General features: G+C 45.0%; 1 long non-coding RNA gene across 1 annotated transcript; it reads right to left on the reverse strand.

Moving 5' to 3' along the window:
- Positions 1-1633: 1633 nt before the first annotated feature.
- Positions 1634-18950, reverse strand: LOC113489850. The gene is made up of 3 exons (XR_003400097.1): positions 18692-18950; positions 2207-2289; positions 1634-2053 (listed from the first exon to the last, which is right to left on the reverse strand). It is a non-coding gene; the product is annotated as an uncharacterized LOC113489850 (long non-coding RNA).
- Between the last annotated feature and the right edge of the window lie 918 nt (positions 18951-19868).

The raw sequence follows: 19868 nt of genomic DNA on the forward strand, positions 1-19868 counted from the left end.
TCAGCTCTGTGCACCGAAGGGATCTGAGGGAAGTCCTCTCCTTTGGGTAGCTGAGCACAATTAGCTCAAATCTCTGATTTCCTCCTGTGGAAGAGGTTACCTGGTAGGCCCCACTGCTCAGCAGAGCTCAGCAGTTACGCAGTGTAGGCAGAGGGACTCCTGTAAAGGGTGCATTCACAGGCATCTCCCCATATGCACTCATACACACACCCCACACACCCCCACCCCTCACCCCCGGTGCTTGGCCCTTCATGCATCTTGCTAAGAACTGCGTACATTTGGGATCAACCCTGCTGCAGATTGAGCAGCGCAAAGGCTTGAAACATTTCCTTTCCATTCAGGGCACTAACAAATTCAGATGGTCTGTTGGTCACCAGCTGCCCCTGGAAGAGCCACTCAGTGCCAAGCACCTTGATGAGGATGCTCCAAAACTCTTCTCAACACTCTCCTCCCTGCACTGCCATGAGGATCCCCTGCTTCCCCAGCTAAACACCATCCAGCTTTGACTGTGCTGTGGGATGGTTCCCGCACCCTGCATGGTCACCACCACCTTCTGCCAGCTCAGAGGGTAGAGTCCTCTCGGCACCTTCCTCCAACCCACCAGTCCCTCAGCAGCAGCAATACCCCCGCCTTCCCTTTGCTGCCTGACTGTTTATGTACCCTTCATCTTCACAAAATATAGAACTGTGACTGCACCACTGATGTCTGTCAAGATTATGTGATTACACTAACCACCTTAATATGTATTTCTTTACATAACAGCTAAGCAGACACTTCACACCCCAGCAAGCATTCAGCAGAGACAAGGATCTTAACATCAATGCAGATTAAACCCAGAGCACCACAGAAAAACATCTTGTAATTGGTGCAACTCAACCAGTTTCAATAGAAATTATCTCTGGCCTGTAAATCACAGAGAAGCTGTGAAATGGATTAGCTAAGACAAGTGAGGAGAAGCAAAAAGAGAGAGGAACAAACACTAGCACAGACTAAACTAGGCAGGAGAGCTGAGACAGAGTACAGATGTGTTTTCAAGGGCGCTGAGCATACTTTGGCAGTAGTCCTCGCCTTTTCCCACAATAAGCTGTTATCTGCGGAGAAAAAAACCACAACAAAGCAGGCATAAATGTGCAGCTCCTATTCAGTGCCAAAGCTGGTTATCAGCAATGAGGCCCCATTTCCCATGGAGTACTTGTAAATTTAAGGTCGGCTTTACCTGATGTGCAGATTAGGTTCATTGTATGGTTATCTTGGTAAAGACTGCCAGTGGTTTGGGGTCTTTATGGTATTGACTAAGGCTATTAAAATAAAATAAAGGGCCTGAAACGGAAAATATTAACCCTTTACAAGCCAGAGGGACCACTTTGTGTTTCTCTATAGGTTCTAGTGCAGGAGAAAAATTACATGATCCATGCACAGGGATTAATTTACATAATGCAGCTAAAGGCCTGAGGTTGGGGTGTGGTGGAGACATGACTGCTTCTCACCCAGGACAGTGATATGTATTAACACATGCCATCAGTAGCAGTTATGCAATAAGCGGGATCAATGCTATGAACACCCAAAGCCTGCTGCAGAGATGACTTCTCCACCCTCTGGGCATGGTGGTTCTTTCAGCTAAAAGCACCAGAGGTATTAAATGCCACAGTATGCATCAGAAAGACCAGGGCTTCAGAACAGACCCATCACCTTGTTTGCATCTCCCCTCACATAAGAGCATAGAGGGAGCCAGCTGCAGGGTGAAGTCCCAAACTCCCCATACAGCATAAGGACCAGGCAGTCCCCTAAGCCAGTCTTCCTTCTCTAGGGCTGCCTGGCCCTGGGCTGTGTCAGCTGCTCCTACTACTTCCACCTTGTAGAACCAGGGAGATGCTAAAATACCATTGGGGCGAATTAATGGAAGGGATGACATGTGGACAGACACCCCAGCACTATCTTCAAAATTGAGTTTACTTAGCTTTGGAAGGAGCGTTTGCATACAATATAGCAGCAGAGAGGAGAAACCACTGAAATACATTCTTCCAAGAAGCAAACCCTAGGCTATTGACAGCCTCTGGAAAATTGAAACTGTCACAGAGGTTTTTTCCTCACAGAGTATTAATATGAATTAAATGCATAGAACACATTCTAATAAAAGATATATATTAAAATACAGTGGAGAACATCACACAGTGCAGACATCTGTAAATGGTGTGATCTCACTGACCTTCTCAGGAAAAGATGTACCAAAGTCAAGGAAGGGTTGTAAAAACAGGCTCTTTGTAGAAACATTCATCTCCATATTCTTTCCTAGGAAAGTAAGTATAATTTCAAAAAGGAAAGCATGAAGTCTATCAACAGTTATTAAACAAGCTGTCTTTAATGTCTGGATTTGCATTTCATTTCAGTATTTTCATAGCACTACCTGCAGAACTATTTCAATAATACAAGTTTGTGTCAGAGGAATGACAGATCTCTGAAAATGCCTCCCTGAGAAGCATCTGGACACTGGCAAATAAAAGTATAACAAAAAGGGAGGAGAATCAGTGATTTTCCTATTCATCTGAAGTTACTGATCTGCCACAAGGGGCTACAACTTTTGCAGGTGCCTAAAGTCATACATGGCATGTGTTAAGACAGCTCTAGCTTTGTAAGAGTCTGGATACTTAATCAGTCAGGAAAATGTTATCCACCAGCCATGAGAAACTAATGTAAAATTTCTATGGAGTCCTCCATGCTATATATATTAAAAAATTGCCAGCTACTAAACAAAATAAAAATGCCTAAAAGAAACTGAAAAAGTGGGTGTAGTGGAACAATGACATCTGCAGAGTTTCAAAGTGATGTACCAGGAAGGCAGGGTGAGAGATGTGCTTTAGCCTTCTGCTTAGTGAAACTTGTTGGGGAATAATTGTTTGGACAATGGGGCAGGGGCATCCACAGCTCTGTGCCTTCATGAGGGATCTGCAGCAACTCTGACCCACACCCCCACACCGAGTCTTCCAGTCACTGGACAGGGAATAAACAGCTCCAGCTCTTGCCAGGAATATCTGGTGCAGTGGTCTCTTTGACAACCATCCCCAAGAAAGTAAAAAACTGTCAGTCCTGTCAGTCCAATGAAAGGTTTACCTCATTTACAGTCTTACTTTGCTCTGAGGAACGAAAACACCATGAATCAAGGCTGACCTGCTAAACCAATCATTATCAGTGGTGCAGTCTGCGATAAATGCAGACAAGTGGAGTGTAACCACTCCTGACTTGGGCAAGCAAGCCATTTTCCTCTTTTTTCTTTAAATTTCGCAAGGAGGGACATTTACCAGCAGGCCCCAGCTCCCTGTGAGGCAGTCTGCAGGGAAGGGGAGCAGCAGCGGCTGCCGGGCATTGCCAGAGTCAGTACAGATCCCCAGGGATTACTTGCCAGCCTGTTTGCAGTTTGATCCCACTTAGCACAAGCAAATATCAAAATATTTTGTTTCTAAACAGAAGACTGGAGACTGTTATGCAAATCATTCTTATCCTAATGCACAGGCAAATGACTGAATTAGAGCAATAGGATTAGATGCTAATTTGTCAATATGATAGTTCAATTTAGAATATTTAAAAAAAAAAAAAAAAAGCTGACAGTGGAGTTTCTGGCCTACCAGTCAAACATTTAAATGGATGACGTCTTTCTGGTGAAAATTCCCCTAGAGGAGGGTAATGGACTAATTAAGGCAATTAAGAGTAAAGGCATCAGGGGCTTCTCTCCACATCATAGAAAGAAAGTCACCGAGCCTTCTTCTTCCCTGAGCCCATGTTGCCTGCAGTGTGAGGGAGGGACCACACTCAGGTCCTCCCTCTCTCCCTCCATCTGGGACCCGTTTTACCACAGCTGGGGAGAGTTGTCGCCTGCCCCACGCCCGTCTGTCTCGCAGGGAGTTGCCCAGCCCCGGGCACCGCGCTGTACCAGAGGAAAGCCAGTGCAGGGTTTAACTCCACTGCCGTGTAGAGGGCATCTGCAGCGTCTATGCCAAGGCCACAGCCTGAGTTTTTGCCGAGGACGCCCCTCTCACTCTTCCAGCCCTACAAAGGAAACAGCAACATTTTCTCGTGGTGTTACAATCCCAGCACCATAAACCCCGTGCTTCTTTTCCCCCATCTTGCCATGCAGTACTCTCCCTTTCTATTTTCTGTCTGCAGAGCAAGCCCAGCCTGCTGTTTCACCTTCACCAAAGAAAGATCAGTGGAAGTGCCTGATTGCTTAAAGTACAGTACAAGGAGCACTAGGCTCTGATATAGCAATTTCTGTCTGAGACAATTTAGCTTTTGATCTCTAGATGCAGTTAATTGCTAGCTATGCAGACACTTGTGGGGGAGAAAACAATCACAAGCAATTTTAGAAGTGAGATGCTTGATGCTTAATCTTGCACCTGTCCTAAGAACTGAAATGGGCTTTTCTTAGTCTGGGTCATGCTGCACAGAACTGCACAGATCATCCAAAGGCAAAACATTTCAAATGTCAAATAGATGCAAATCCACTGCTCACTCTCATGATAAAAAGAGAAAGTCACCAAGATAAAAACAATAAGCTGTTACAACCAATATACTCTCATTAACAGCATTCCTCATGTCCCAAAAATAAGGCAATAAATCATACACAAAATAATTGGGAAAAGCAGCTACATTCATTGTTCATTTTGGTCTTTGTCTTCATGTGGTAATGCAGAAGCGAAGAGCGAAGAGCAGAGCGAAGTCTCGCTTCTCCAGGGAGAAATGCAATGCTATTTTTAGATGGGGAAGGGAGGAAGGTAAGACAGGACTACCTGGAGTGCACTTCATTCAGGTTCAAGTTCCAGCATGAAAAACAAGTGCCAGCAAAAAAACCTCCTCTGTCTAGGAGTTGGTTAGGTATGTCTCATGCTCCCTCAACCATAACTGCCCTGCTACAGGCATAAGCTGTGACAAATATCCTGCTACCCACCACCAATTTGCTTCTATTCTCCTGGGTGTAATAACAACACATCTCAAACCCTTGAAGCCTGATAATTTGGGATTGCCTTAAGAAATGTCATTCCAAAGCACTGTTTAGCCCACAAACCACAGCCAGCTGAGGCTGGCAGGGCCAGCTACGGAGGGGTGTATGAAACAGGGCAAGCACCTCTCCCTTGCTGTCATGCTGCCCTCAGTTTAGGACCTGGCTGTGCTAGAGGGTATAGACATGCCGCCTGGTTTGATTTGCCCTGTGCAGTCATCCTCCTTTGGTTTAACTACCCCTCCCAGTGCACAAGAGCACTCTGGGTACTCTGGCATTCCCAGCGCACAAGAGCAACAGTGCAGTTCTGCACTGCGTGAAAAAACACTTACCCGTCTCTGCTTCACATCTGATACCCAGCTTGCCCACTGAGCAGTGCTTGGATGCTTTTAGCAAACTCTCAGCAATGACTCAAGCTGTCTTTCATTTTTTCCTGAGCTAAGAGATCATAATTTTGTATATGCAGTCACTTTTCCCCTGACAGCCCCAACACAGAATTCATTTTAGTGCAATGAGCTATTTCAGCATCTTTTTAGAGTCAGCACTAGATTTTGTTATCCTGAATAACATTTTATCGGCTGTAAATGTCACTATTGTCTCGTACCACCTTCTTCAGGCCGCTTAGGATGATGCTAAACGTCAAGCCCAGGACTGCTATCTCTAGGACCTCCTCCTGATGGTACAAGGTGACCATTTCCTCCAACCCTCTCTTTTCTGGGATTTAGTCCAAATGTAACCTCTTTTGAGTTAGCACCGAGGGTAATCTCTCCTGTTCCATAATAAATGTCATTTGTTAGGAGCCGTTCTTGCTTCCCTAAGGCTGTGTGGAAAGCTACATAGCCCAGCCAAGCACAATCTGTGTGCTCATAAAATCCTTCCAAGAATTCTTGTGGCTGTCAGGCCTGATCTTCCTCTCAACACCAATGTTTCTTCTCAAACCTTCAGTCAACCCTGTGACCGCTACAAAATAATCGAGAGCCTTGACTGACCACTAGCTCCCAGGATCACTTCTGCAGACCCATTCAAAGCTTGGCATTGCATTTCCCCTTCCATCCCTTTACACCCAGAGCCGATTGTAGCACCAGATTACACACAGTAATTCAGAAATTTCTTATTTGTGGTGTGTGTTTTTTGAAGACTCCTGGGTAAACACCATCTGGTGCTGAGAATTTGTTAATGTTTAGTTTATCGATTTGTTCTAACATGCCTTTTCCCAACACCTTCATTTGAGGTGGTTCCTCAGACTCCGTCCCCATTCACAGTGTCTCCATCATAGTGATTTCCAACGCAACGAATTTCCTCAGCTTTTCTGCAATGCCCTTGCTGTCTGCCAACAGATCTTTTCACATGGGATCATTTACTGGCTCCACCAGATCCTGATAATCTCTATGGACTATGGACTGGTGGTGTACAGCCAAACTGATCCTGTTAATATTTATATATAGAGTTTAAATGCACTTATACTTCAAGTACATGCTGCTAAGTTTACTATGAAATTTTCAGATGGAAAACACCAAATGTGATCTTGGTACACATCCAAACATAAATGTGAATTCTTTTGAGTATTTCCCAAACAGGAGCAATTTTTATCTTACGGATCTACCAAAACTAACTGATAACCAGCCCACAAGCACAGTGTGTAGCTGCCAGTCACTTCAAATGTTTGCTATTGACAGAGATGAATGGAGCCTGAAACAGTACCTTTCTTTGTGTTAAATGTTCCATTCAATCCCTGAAAGTATGCAACAGGAGAGAGAAACCAAATACAAGATGACCCTTGCCTAACCAAGCATAGTGCTTTTGAAGCCCCTGTTTATGTAAAGAGGTGTTAAGATTTATGTGAAGTTGCTCATGAAAATTCATAACGAGTGTTTCAGTAGTGGAAGGTAAAATATTTATTAAAAACAGTGGATTGAAGAGAAAAGCTCATCCCTATGATCAGTTTGTCATACATAAAATGAGCAATAAAGGTGACTGCCTAACATTTACTTACAATCCCAATTTAAGCCCTTAGAAAAAGAGAACCTGGAGATAAGGGGCAGCAGCTTCTAGAGCACTGAAATAGAAGAAAGCGGCTTCAGTGCAAATGAGAGGGAGATGAGGAGAATGATTTATAAGTGCAATGATTAATCTTTCACTTTATGTGGGAACAGACTTGGGCATTTGATTAAATATCCAAGGTAGGAGAACAACATGTAATAATGTAAACTCTTGTTTTGCAACCATTTTCAAGCTCTCACTCTTTCTTCCATGAAAGTGATTTGAATTTCAGATTATTGAGGTTTTGATTTTGTTTTTTTTTTTTCCTAAATTAAAGCTGACATCTTTGGAATAAATTTAAGTGTACAGGTGTGGAAAGGACAGGGTTTTATTCACTAACTAGTGTAGTTCCTCTGTCTTCTCTTCCTCTTCTCATGGTCCAAGAGGTACGGAAAGCAATCATACTGATGAGGAACATGCTCTTGGTCCTGGGGCAAAAGACTGTAGCAGACAAATTAATCGGGATGCTGTTTACAGCTGAAATATATCACTGTGTACTCATCAGCACTGGGCATAATGACACATAAGGAACATTATTCACATAGACGTGGTTAGTATAATAAACTGGCAACCCATGTCTGGGAACGTAAAGTAACCCTTGCAACTACATCTGTCAGACTTCTCTGGTACTCTCGGCAAGGGGATGGGGGGAGGAACCCAGGAGAGCCTGAAATAGCATAGCTTCATGTGGGAAGATAATACCATCACACAGCTCTGAACAGTGGAGACAGATATTTAAAATTCTTTTTCATTAAAGAACATTTTTAGATGCTTAGCTATTGCTTTTCTCCTCTCTGTTTTCTGGGTATCATTTTAATGAATATGTATATCCCTGAATATTTTATTTATGTATGTTCACTCCTTCCTCATCATAATTCTACCTTGTTACTAAGTGACGAGGCTGTGCTGTTGCTATGTTTTCTTCCTCAATAATCCTGCTCATTTGGTGCTGCCATTCTTTTCCCTGTACAAACAGGCCTCAGCCAACAACCGGGAGAAATAGCTGGATTTGTTTCAATGTCCCAGATTTCACTTGTGTTGGTAATTGCATCAGCTATGCTGAGTTCACAGATGTGTGGCCCTCTGAGATTTTCTTACTATTGCTATACCACTAGCTGCAGCCTCTTCAGACCTCCACCCTGCCAAAGGCAACCAAACTAAACCAAGGAACTGAGTGATCTGACAGCTTTGGTGGGACAATTCACCCAACCAGCAGACTTCGCTCACAAGTACATCCATCTGCAGGCACACCGCCATATCATGAGACCACGTTTGAATCCAGGCACCCACCAGAGCCTATGTGAGCTCTCACACTGACAAACAATTTAGACAAACAAAGGTTATTCATTCAAAAATAACCCAATTACAGTTATCTATTATGCTAGAAAAACAGGTTAGTGCATATTGATAGGGGTGTTTGCCCTGGGTGCAGTTGCAACAGAAGCTGTAGGCCTGTCCAGGTGGCATTCACAGCAAGCTCCCACCTCACTGCCCAGCATATGTCTAGGGAAAGAAAATGTTAGCAATTTGTACCATCCAAGGGGATGTCCAGCCCTTTGGTGCTCCAGGAAAATTAGGCTTATGGAGTCCAGTTAAGGCAAAAGTGGAGGGTACCAGTTCAGCAGGAACCTCAGATCTGGGAACTAGTGCGCCAGGGTATTGTGAGCTGGTTCCACCAGGCTCATGATTTCCTCTCACCCACATCCCTTGCAGCGTGCTGACAGGACAAAGGAAGCCCCTGGCCCTGGGTGAGGGTCAGGGCTGGGTCTGCAGGGCGAGGCTCCCCATGTGCCTGCTGCAGACCTGCCATCATGGCAGTGGGAGGAATGGAGCTGCTCCACACAACACAGCCTTGCCCAGGACACAGCCTGTCCTCTGGGGCTGCCGGGCTCTCTGCAAAGGAATGAAAACTACAGAGAAACGTGCATTTTAAGGCCAAAAGAGACTGTTCTTATCATCGAGTGTGATCCTCCAAATACCCTGGGAATAGCACTTCACCTAGTAATTCCTGCTCCAGATTTATTTGGATGTTTTCAAACGGTGTTGACCTTGATACTATCCTGAAATCTGTGTACAACAAACTAAATATAGCTCCATATTTATAAAAGCTTACCCTGCAGTATGAATCAATTTATTTTTTACTAATCCATTCACAGTTCTGTCTCACATATCTCCAATTCTAATTAAAACAACCAATGGTTTAATTTAAAATATAAGGAACATCCCATGTTATGGAACCACAACTAGAATAAAAAAAGGCTCAGAAAATAGGCCCACTCCTTTGTTCTCCAGCTGCAACTTCAAAAGCAGATGATCTGGTTTTTTTACAATTGCTTTAAGAGCATAGCTTTGTCAGCCAGACTCCTGAGCCGAGCCAATTTTTCCAGTTGATTTGCAGACCCCTTAAAATGGGTGTTCCTAATCCTGTTTTAAACATGGACATGACAGATACCATCCTGGTGGATACTTTTCTAGCAACGTCCATTGTAGCTGCAAGAGGCATACTGAAGCAAGGCTTGTCTCCCTCGTCCCACAGAATAATCCCAGGTTTTCACACATAGTAAACTGGTTTGTATCCTAGCTCAGTAAAACACCAGACCGCATATTCTTAAACTCTCTTGCATTCCTGTTATTTTTCCATCTCTCATAAAGGCTGATTTGTTGCTATTTATCTTTCTCTCCCCTGTCCCACTCCCCAGTTCCCTCACCAAGAACCACCGCGCAGGAGCTTTCAAGCTCTAATTGCTCTAGTTTAGTGTGGATAGCAATTAATTTTAGTAGGAAAAACAGGGAGCCAAAATTCACTGATGCAGACATAGAGGTTTCCAGTCTGGAAACAATGAACTCGCCTTGTTCTCTTTGAAGTCAGACTCCTGGCATGTTTAATTTAAAATGAATATATCTCCTGCTGAGTGGATAGTCGGCTTGAAATTTGGACTGAAGTGGTGTCAAGCTGCTCAGTAGTAATAAGTGGCACATTTGCCTCAGCTTCCTTTCAAAAGGTATTTATTTTTGGTCTGAGAACTCTGAAGCTTATTTGGCTGCTAGTCCAATGAGATCTCACACACATAAAGATTTTTTGTTTGAAAAACATGTAGAATCTAGATATTTATGAATGAAGCAGCAGTGGAGCATAGTCAGTATAGTACTTTAAATAACACATCCTTTTCCTTTTCTTTCAAGATGAAGAATGCTACAGTTTTTGGTAGTTCTCCTCTCAAACACACCCTGTACTTATTTCTTCACTAAGACATAACACATTGAGTTCATTGTTTTTGAGAAGAGTACCAATTATTGTCCAGGATAAAGCAACAATTTTAGCAAAGATGAAAAATCCTAATGAGCTATTTCTCAGCTTCAATCTTGGCAATATAGATATGACCTGTTTATCTCATGTTCACCAGGCTTTCCCACCAGGCTCATTATCGAGGTATAATAGCACCTATCAAGAATAATAAGAGCAAATATATAGAGTGGTCAATTCAGATGTAATATTCAGCCCTATAGAGATGACTCAAATAAACTGCCAGGAAAATTACAATTAAGTTTTGTCAGAAGCCTTTGCATGTAATAATTAAAAAAAATCACTTACTAAACCTTAGTATCTTTAACAATGTCAAAAAGACAGTTAAAATTACCTAATGGTATGAATTAGGCTTAATAAAATATACAGTCAAGACTAATACCAATAACCAATACCAATAACTAATTTCAGGGACTGTCTTATTTTTTGTGTGCTTTTGTGGGTGTTTGACCTTGGCTAAATGCCAGGTACCCACCAAGTCGCTCTATCACTTCCCCCCATTTCCCCTTGTTTTCTCAACAGGGCAAAGAGGGGAAAGAAAATAAGATAAACCAACCCTTGTGGGTAAAACAAAAGCAGTTTTAATAGAAGCAAAGCAAAGCAAAATCCGTGCACAGAAGCAAAAACCAGAAAACAGATTAATTCTCTACTTCCCATGGACAGGTGATGTCGGGCCTTCTCAGGCAGCAGGGCTCCAACATTCGCAGTGGTTTCTCGGAGGACCAAGGGTGACCCCACCCCCTTCCTCCTTTCTCCCAGCTTTATCCTGAGCAGACGTCATATGATCTGGAATATCCCTCTGGTCGGTTCGGGTCAGTGTTCTGGCTGTGTCCCCTCCCAAGATCTTGCCCACCCTGTCCCACTGCAGGGGGGAAATGTCAGAAAGAGCCTTGGTGCTGTGTAAGCACTGCCCAGCAGCAGCCACAACACCAGGGTGCTACCAACACCCTGCCAGCTCCCAGCATCAAACACAGCACCATGGGGGCTGCTATAGGGGAAAACCAATTCCAGCTCAGCCAGACCCAGTACAGTCTCCACCCCTTATTCCATACCATTTACGTTATACCCAGGTTCCACATAATATTCATTTATGTATTCCATAAGCTTTCTTCACTCCTTCAGATGTTCAGTGACTTGGCTGCCATCTGTCAAGATGGATGTTCAGGACAGAGGTATGTCTGACTGTTGGACTCCAGCACCGGCTAGGTTTGGGTTGTCATTGCACGTATCTGGTTCACTCTTCATCATTCCTACTTCCTCCATCACTTCCTGCAACATACAACTCATCCCACAGATTACTTTCCCCCCAAGGTTAAATGTCCTTGAGGCACACACTGAGTAGTCCCATCCTCACGCATTACCCACCAAGTACACCCAGGTCCCGGAGCGAAGACAATCCCACGAGTGGGCTTGCCTTTTCCCAAGGGAGGAGCAATCCACACTGCCTTCCCCAGCCATCTCCCTGTGTGTACTACAGGGACCTTATCTCCTCCCACAGTATGAAGGTGGTTTGTTTGGGCAGGACCAGGATGGTTAACAGATCCTCTGGTGTTAATTAGCCAAGTGGCTTCTGCTAAATTTATATCCCAGTGCTTCCATCTCCCATTGTCCAATGCTCTCAACATAGTCTTCAACAGTCCATTATATCTTTCAACCTTTCCAGATGCTTGTGGGTAATAAGGGATGTGATGCACCCACTCAATGTCATGTTTCTTTGCCCAGGAGTTTATAAGATTATTTCAAAAATGTGTCCCGTTGTCTGATTCAATTCTTTCAGGAGTACCATGTCGCCATAAAATTTGCCTTTCAAGACCTCAGATGCTATTTTGGGCAGTGGCATGATTTCCAGGGTACGTTTCAAGCCAACCGGTAGTTGCTTCTACCATGGTGAGTATGTAGCATTTGCCTTGGCAAGTTCGTGGCAGTGGTCCAACATAGTCAATCTGCCAGGCCTCACCATATTGAAAACTCAGCCATCGTCCTCTGTTCCAGGGAGACTTTACTCGTGTGGCTTGCTTGACTCCAGCACGTTTCACATTCATGTGTGACCTGTTAGATGGCCTCAATGGTCAGGTCCACTCCTCGATCACGAGCCCATCTGTACTTTGCATCTCTCCTGAGATGCCCTGATGTTTCATGGGCCCATCGAACTACAAACAGCTCACCCTTGCGCTCCCAGTCCAGGTCCAGATGAGCTACTTCAATTTTGTCAGCTCTGTCTGTTTGCTCATTGTTTTGATGTTCTTCGGTGGCACGGCTCTGGGGCACATGAGCATCTACATGATGTACCTTTAGAGCCACGTTTTCCACTCGGGCAGTGATGTCCTGCCACAATGCAGCAGCCCAGATGGGTTTACCTCTGTGCTGCCAATTGGTTTTCTTCCACTCCTGTAGCCACCCCCACAGGGCATTAGCCATCATCCAGGAGACAGTGTAGGGATATAGTACTGGCCACTTCTGTTCAGCGATCTTTAAGGCTAGTTGGATCACTTTTACTTCTGCAAACTGACTTGACTCACCTTCTCCTTCAGTGGCCTCAACGACTTGTCTTGTGGGACTCCACACAGCAGCTTTCCACTTCCAATGGCTTCCTACCACATGACAGTAAACAGAGCATAATGCCATTCACCTTCTGGTAATTTGTTATATGGTGATGCCTCTTGGGCACGAGCCACCTCCTCAGGCAATGCTCCAAAATCTCTACCTTCTGGCCACTCCATGATCTCTTCCAGGATCCCTGGATGGCTGGGTTTACCCAGTTGAGCCTGTTGTGTGATTAATGCTACCCATTTACTCCAGATAGCACTGGTTGCATGGTGTGTGGAAGGGATGTTTCCTTTGAACATTCAATGTAATACAGGCAATCATGGTGCCAAGAGGAGCTGTGCTTCTGTACCAACAACTTCTGAAGCAGCTCGAATCCCCTCATATGCTGCCAGTATCTCCTTTTCAGTTGGAGTGTAGTGGGCTTCTGATCCTTGATATCCCTGGCTCCAAAATCCTAATGGTCGACCTCGAGTTTCACCTGGTATCTTCTGCCAGAGGCTCCATGCGAGGCCATGCTCCCCAGCTGATGTGTAAAGTATATTTTTCACAGCTGGTCCTGTCCGAACAGGCCCAAGAGCTACCGCCCGAGCTATCTCCTGTTTGATGTACTCAAAGGCTTGTTGTTGCTCAGGACCCCACTGAAAATTGTTCTTACTTCAGGTCACTTGATAGAGAGGGCTCACAAGCTGACTGTAACCTGGAACATGCATCCTCCAAAATCCCACAAGTCCTAGGAAAGCTTGTGTTTCCTTCTTGTTGGTCCATGGAGACATAGTTGCTATCTTGTCAACAACATCCAGTGGCACATGATGGCGTCCATCTTGCCACTTTATTCCCAAGAACTGAATTTCTTGCGCTGGTCCCTTGACCTTGCTTTTCTTTATGGCAAACCCAGCTCTCAGAAGAATCTCAATTACTCTTTGTCCTTTCTTGAACACTTCTTCTGCCTCATTGCCCCATACAATGATGTCATCGATGTATTGTAGATGTTCAGGGGCATCACCCTTTTCCAGTGCAGTTTGAATTAGTCCATGACAAATAGTGGGGCTGTGCTTCCACCCCTGGGGCAGTCGATTCCAGGTATACTGGACACCCCTCCAGGTGAAAGCAAACTGTGGCCTGCACTCTTCTGCCAAAGGAATTGAAAAGAATGGATTGGCAATGTCGATTGTGGCTTACCACTTGTCTGCCTTTGACTCCAGTTCATATTGGAGCTCTAACATATCTGGTACAGCAGCACTCAGTGGTGGTGTCACTCCGTTCAGGCCACGATAGTCTACTGTTAACCTCCACGCTCCGTCAGACTTTCACACCGGCCATATTGGGCTATTAAAAGGCGAATGTGTCTTACTGATGACACTTTGGCTCTCCAGTTGACGAATCAGTTCTTGGATGGGAGCCAGAGTCTCAGTTTGTACAATACTGCCGCCGGTGCATGGTGTTCGTAGCAATTGGCACCTGTTGTTCTTCAATTTGCAACAGTCCCACAAAAGGATCTTCTGAGAGGCCAGGCAGATTAGTCAACTGTTTACGTTCTCTGTGTTCACACTGGCCACACCAAAAGTCCATCGGTATCCTTTTGGGTCTTTGAAGTATCCCCTCTTAAGACAGTCAATGCCCAAGATACAAGGGGCTTCTGGGCCAGTTACAATGGGATGTTTTTCCCACTTGTCCCCAGTCAAGCGAACCTCGGCCTCCAGTACTGATAGTTGTTGACAGCCCCCTGTCACTCCTGAGATCCAGATAGGTTCTGCCCCTCTATAACTTGATGGCATTAATGTACACTGTGCCCTGGTGTTGATTAAAGCCTGGAACTTATGTGGATTTGATGTGCCAGGCCATCGAATCCACACTGTCCAATATACCAAATCATCCCTTTCCTCCTCCTGGCTGGAGGCAGGGGCCCTCTATTCCCGTTCTTCGTTGGAGTATTCACTGTCTGACCCTTGCCGTGCCAGGCCAGAGGTTCCTTCTTCAGGGTCAAGGGAGGTGATCTCAGTCTTCCTGTATCTGGGAGATTGCTTGTTACTTTCTTGTGGTTTTACACCAGCTACATTAAAAAACTTCTTGGATGTCTTCTTCTTGGCAGGGGTCTTTCCTCGCAGTTCATGTACATGAGCTTCCAACTTAAAGGTGGGTTGACCATCCCAGTTCCTCATGTCCTCCCCCTGGTCGTGCAGGAAGAACCAGAGTTTGCCACATGTCATGCGCCTTGGCTTCCCTTTCCCCCTGACTGGGACAGAAGAGAAATGATTTCTTGGGGAGCTCCTAACATCCAGGGCACTCGCCTGTAGAGATGAGGAGGTACCAAGACTCTCTTCAAAGTTCTGAAGCCAGGAAGAGACTGCCTCCACAGTTGGCGTACATCTTAGTTCTTCTCCTGCATCCATTTCTGGGTAGTACATCGCGGCCAAATACGAGGATGGCGCAACTTTAATAACCTTCCTCCACATGGCCCGTGTGCATGGGACATCCTCTGGATTTTTAGGGGCTTTACCATTATCTGGATCACCATAGATGACTTCCATCACTGCTAATTCTTTCAGGTACTGGACACCTTCATCTGCAGTACTCCACTTCCCTGGGGTGTTGTCCATAAGATCTTCCTTGAAAGCATACCTTGCTTTAACACTTGAAAGGAGCCGTCTCCACAGACTGCAAATTGCTGTCTCTTTTCCAATTCCCCTTTCAATTCCTTGATTTCTAGCAAGGGAACCCAGCTGTTGGGCTTCCTTACCTTCCATTTGTTGAGCATCTGCCCCATTATCCCAGCATCGCAGCAGCCAGGCAGCGATCCGCTCACCCGACTGGCGGCAATAGTCTTTCCGCAGATCTCGCAGTTCTGATGACGTCAGGGACCGGGTAGTTTCTGCCTCCTGTTTCAGCTCTGTTATTCCCTCTTCCAGTACCTTTGCTGAAGGACCAGCTTCTTCCTCTTCTTTCTCCTCCCTTATTAATCGAGGGTATGGCCTGTTGTTCTCCTTGTCCATTGTTTCTTTTTAACTACTGGGGCAATCTCTGTTGTTGTTATTGTTTGAGTTCCCATGTCAACCACAGTCCTTTGAGAGTGCTGAACTTCAGCTCGGTAAGCACAGGCCAGGCCCCAGTAAAGTGCTAGAAGTTGCTGATTCTCACTGGGATAGGCAAGACACCCCTCTATCAGGCGGTGTGTCAATTTTGTGGGGTTGCTTGCCTGTTCGGGGATAAGATCCCAGGCTACAGGAGGTGATAACCATCCTAGGAATCTGCCCAATTCCTTCCACTCGCCCTGCCACCCAGGAACAGGCCGCCTCAGAGCACATTTTGGTACTGACTCACTCAAAATTTGCCTTCTCTTACACCACAAACATACCAAGCTCCACACAACCCACAACAGGCGAACAGCATTAATAAACAGTATCAATGAGATAACATAAGGATGAATAAGTACCTTGGGAGCCTGCAAAATAAAACCACTCATGATGTTCCCAATTCCTTGCAGCATGCTCCCAAGCTTAACAAAATAAAAATAAGCAGCGCAATAAACAAGCCCGTGACCAGCACAAGAGCTTGCTGCTTAATAACTACTATAGCTACAGCACATTTAATGTAAAACTGCCGTTGTTGAGCCCCATGTTGGTCACCAAAATAGACTGTGATGGTTTGACTTTGGCTAAATGCCAGGTATCCACCAAGTCGCTCTATCACTTCCCCCCTTTCCCCTTGTTTTCTCAACAGGGCAAAGAGAGGAAAGAAAATAAAATAGACCAACCCTTGTGGGTAAAACAAAAGCAGTTTTAATATAAGCAAAGCAAAGCAAAGTCCGTGCACGGAAGCAAAAAAAAGCAAACAGATTAATTCTCTACTTCCCATGAAGAGGCGCTGTGGGGACTTCTCAGGCAGCAGGGCTCCAACACGTGTAGTGGTTTCTCGGAGGACCAAGGGTGACCCCACCCCCTTCCTCCTTTCTCCCAGCTTTATCCTGAGCAGACGTCATATGGTCTGGAATATCCCTTTGGTCAGTTCAGGTCAGCTGTCCTGGTTGTGTCCCCTCCCAAGATCTTGCCCACCCCATGCCACTGCAGGGGGGAAATGTCGGAAAGATCCTTGGTGCTGTGTAAGCACTGCCCAGCAGCAGCCACAACACCAGGGTGCTACCAACACCCTGCCAGCTCCCAGCATAAAACACAGCACCGTGAGGGCTGCTATAGGGGAAAACCAATTCTGGCTCAGCCAGACACAGTACAGCTTTAAAACCATTTTGATTGTTTACTGGGGGGAAAAGAAAAAAAAAGTTTTACAATTCATTGCTGAAAAGGAGTTAGAGCTGTCTGCCTTTTTCAGGAAAGCCACACTGTCAGATTACTACACAAAAAAAATATTTTTAAGCAGTTTTAAACTTTTTTCCTGAGGAATAGTAAAAACACCTATAAAAATATAATTACTTTCCAAGACGCAGCACTTCGATTTACACATACAGGGAAGCAGAATGCCTTTTTTTTTCAGTTATCATTACCAGCGGCCCTGCCCAATCCTGCTTTGCAGCCTAATTTGGAAATTTTTCACAGGGCACCAGCCTGTGATATCCTTTTTCCTGGAGCATCTCATGGCACTACGGAAATAATGGTATGTTTGTGCCAGCCCCCCCCAGATTATTCTAGCTGTTGCAGAATAGATGTTAGCAGGGGAAGTGAGACCTGAGTTGTGAGAGAGGGTAAGGAGCCCATATTGCTGCTGCCCAGGCTGGGTTCTGGTCCCTGAGGACTGAGCTAGGTGCTGCTGGTCAATGCCAGTGGGTCAGAGGACAGCCAGAGCTAACGCCATGCTGGCTTTGCATCTCCATGTCCACCTGTACATCGTGAGCACTTTGGAGGCACTGCTCACCCATCTCTTCTGACCCTTTTGAGTCATATTCAGATGTGGCCATCTAGGAGAAAGAGCTCCCTAACACCAGTGCAATTCTGCCTGTATTGCACTGAGGTTTCTTCTAACTGGGCTGGTGCATAAGTGGTGTGCACACTCCTGCTGCATGATGGGCAAGTCCTGTCAGGCCTCAAAGGGTGGTCAGCTTGGTAGGACACTCACCAGCAGCAAGGCACAGGGCAGGTGCAAACAGCCTGTGCTGGCTAGTTTTTGCCTGACAGGGCTAATGACTTTCTTGCATCCCCTAACTTCTATCTTGAGCAGTTTGATTCATCACAGGGGTTGCCTAAGGGAGAGGGACTGCTGCAAGGAGCTAGAGCATTGCCATAGCAGAGCAAAGTGAAGAGATGGCAGCAACTGGTAAGAAGAGCTGATTGCTTTAACAGAACACATGGTGCAAAACATAGCAATAAAATATCCACCCTGTGCATCATAGAAGTTGCAGCAATACTTTTAACAGCAACATGTGCTCTTCAGTGGGTGCACTGTCCAGGTGGGACCTGTCAGTGTGGCCACAGTATTTAGAATAAGGGAATGAATCCAGCTTTTTTTCAACTTGTGACTGAGGTCAATCACAGCTGCTTTTACTCAAGACAAACTCCTTCCACTCTTTTGGGTTGCCCTAAATTCATAAGGATGGTCCTGAATTTTCCTGCTGAACAACTGAGATCTGCCATGCAAGCAAACTCGTATTTGAGAAAAAGCATGCAAGGAAGATGCAAGGTCTTCTTCCCGATCAGGTTGAGTCATGATGGGGAAGATGTTTGCAGTGTTCTGGTGACATCTGACTTAGAGCTTTCAGGGAATGCTTATACCAGAGACAATGTCTGCCCAGCTCAGACTGCCCAGACATGCTTAGGGATTGAGTTCCAGTTTGGGAGGGTTAGCGAGTGGTGCATGGTCCTTACCTAAAAGACACCAGAGACTATCGATCAGGTCCTTGAAAGTAATCTCATTGTGTTTGGACAGCTGTCACTCCTGGGGGAGAAAATGCACACCTTTCCTCCAGTCACTTGTTCCTGGGGGTGAGAAATTATGGTGATGTTCTGCACTGAAAACTGACTGCAAACACAGAACCTTCTCACCTAGCCACCATGCTCACTTTGTGAATTGTCATATCTGTTGACTTCAGGTGACTGAAATAGATTCTTACTACCTTCTGCTTGTTAGTTGTATAAAAACAACACTAATGAGAGAGAGAGAAAAAACCAGTGGACTGTTTTCCCTATTTCATCAGCCTTCATGACATTTTCTTTACCAGGGACAGTGCAGGACAATAAGAAGTCACAGCTTCACATACAGATACCAAGTAATTCTTAAACACAATATAGACTCTTACAACACAATTCTTCCAAGGTTATTTTTCAGAGGAGAGCCATCCTCTAATATTTACTTCCCAAAGGCTGAATTTTTCCAGCAGCACAGCTATTTTAACATCCAAAGCAGACTCTGGAAGCACAAACCTAAAAAAATGCCATGAGATACATGAATAGAAGCTCACCTCCCAAACCTTGATTCTGCACTTATGCTACCAAGGGATCTTTTAATTTTTCTGATCTGTCAGGGAATATCCCAAACAAAGCACTTCTAGTATCACAGTTCCTCCAACACCATTCAATAGTCTTGTATCAGAGCTAACACAGAAGGGAGAGAGCTATTTAATGAATATCAGACACCAGAGCAGCCAGATTTTACTTAGGGGCTTTTGCACAAGAGAAGAAGAAATGAAGTTCTGTAAAGGGAGGTATGATTATGTCTTTCTCAACACATAGCCATGTCAGATCATCGACTTGGTCCATGTAGATGTTGCAGGCTCCATGTATGTTCCCTGGCTGCAGAAATGGTACTGTTTGCTGCTTTTCAGTGCAGGGTATTTGCATGGTATAGACAGGTTCTTCATGCATAACAAGGGAAAGAGCAAGCAGATGACAGATGATAATTTTGTGCTGTGCAAAGAAACACCATGAACAAAGCCCAGTGAGCACATAAATCCCTGCCTGGTCAATTATGAAGTTACATCTTTATCTACCATTGTTACCCAGAGGAGGGAAACATCCAGATCTCTAGCAGTTTTACTCCAGCACC

Source organism: Athene cunicularia (assembly GCF_003259725.1).
Source record: "Athene cunicularia isolate RWA chromosome Z unlocalized genomic scaffold, athCun1 chrZ_part1, whole genome shotgun sequence".
Classification (NCBI taxonomy): domain Eukaryota; kingdom Metazoa; phylum Chordata; class Aves; order Strigiformes; family Strigidae; genus Athene; species Athene cunicularia.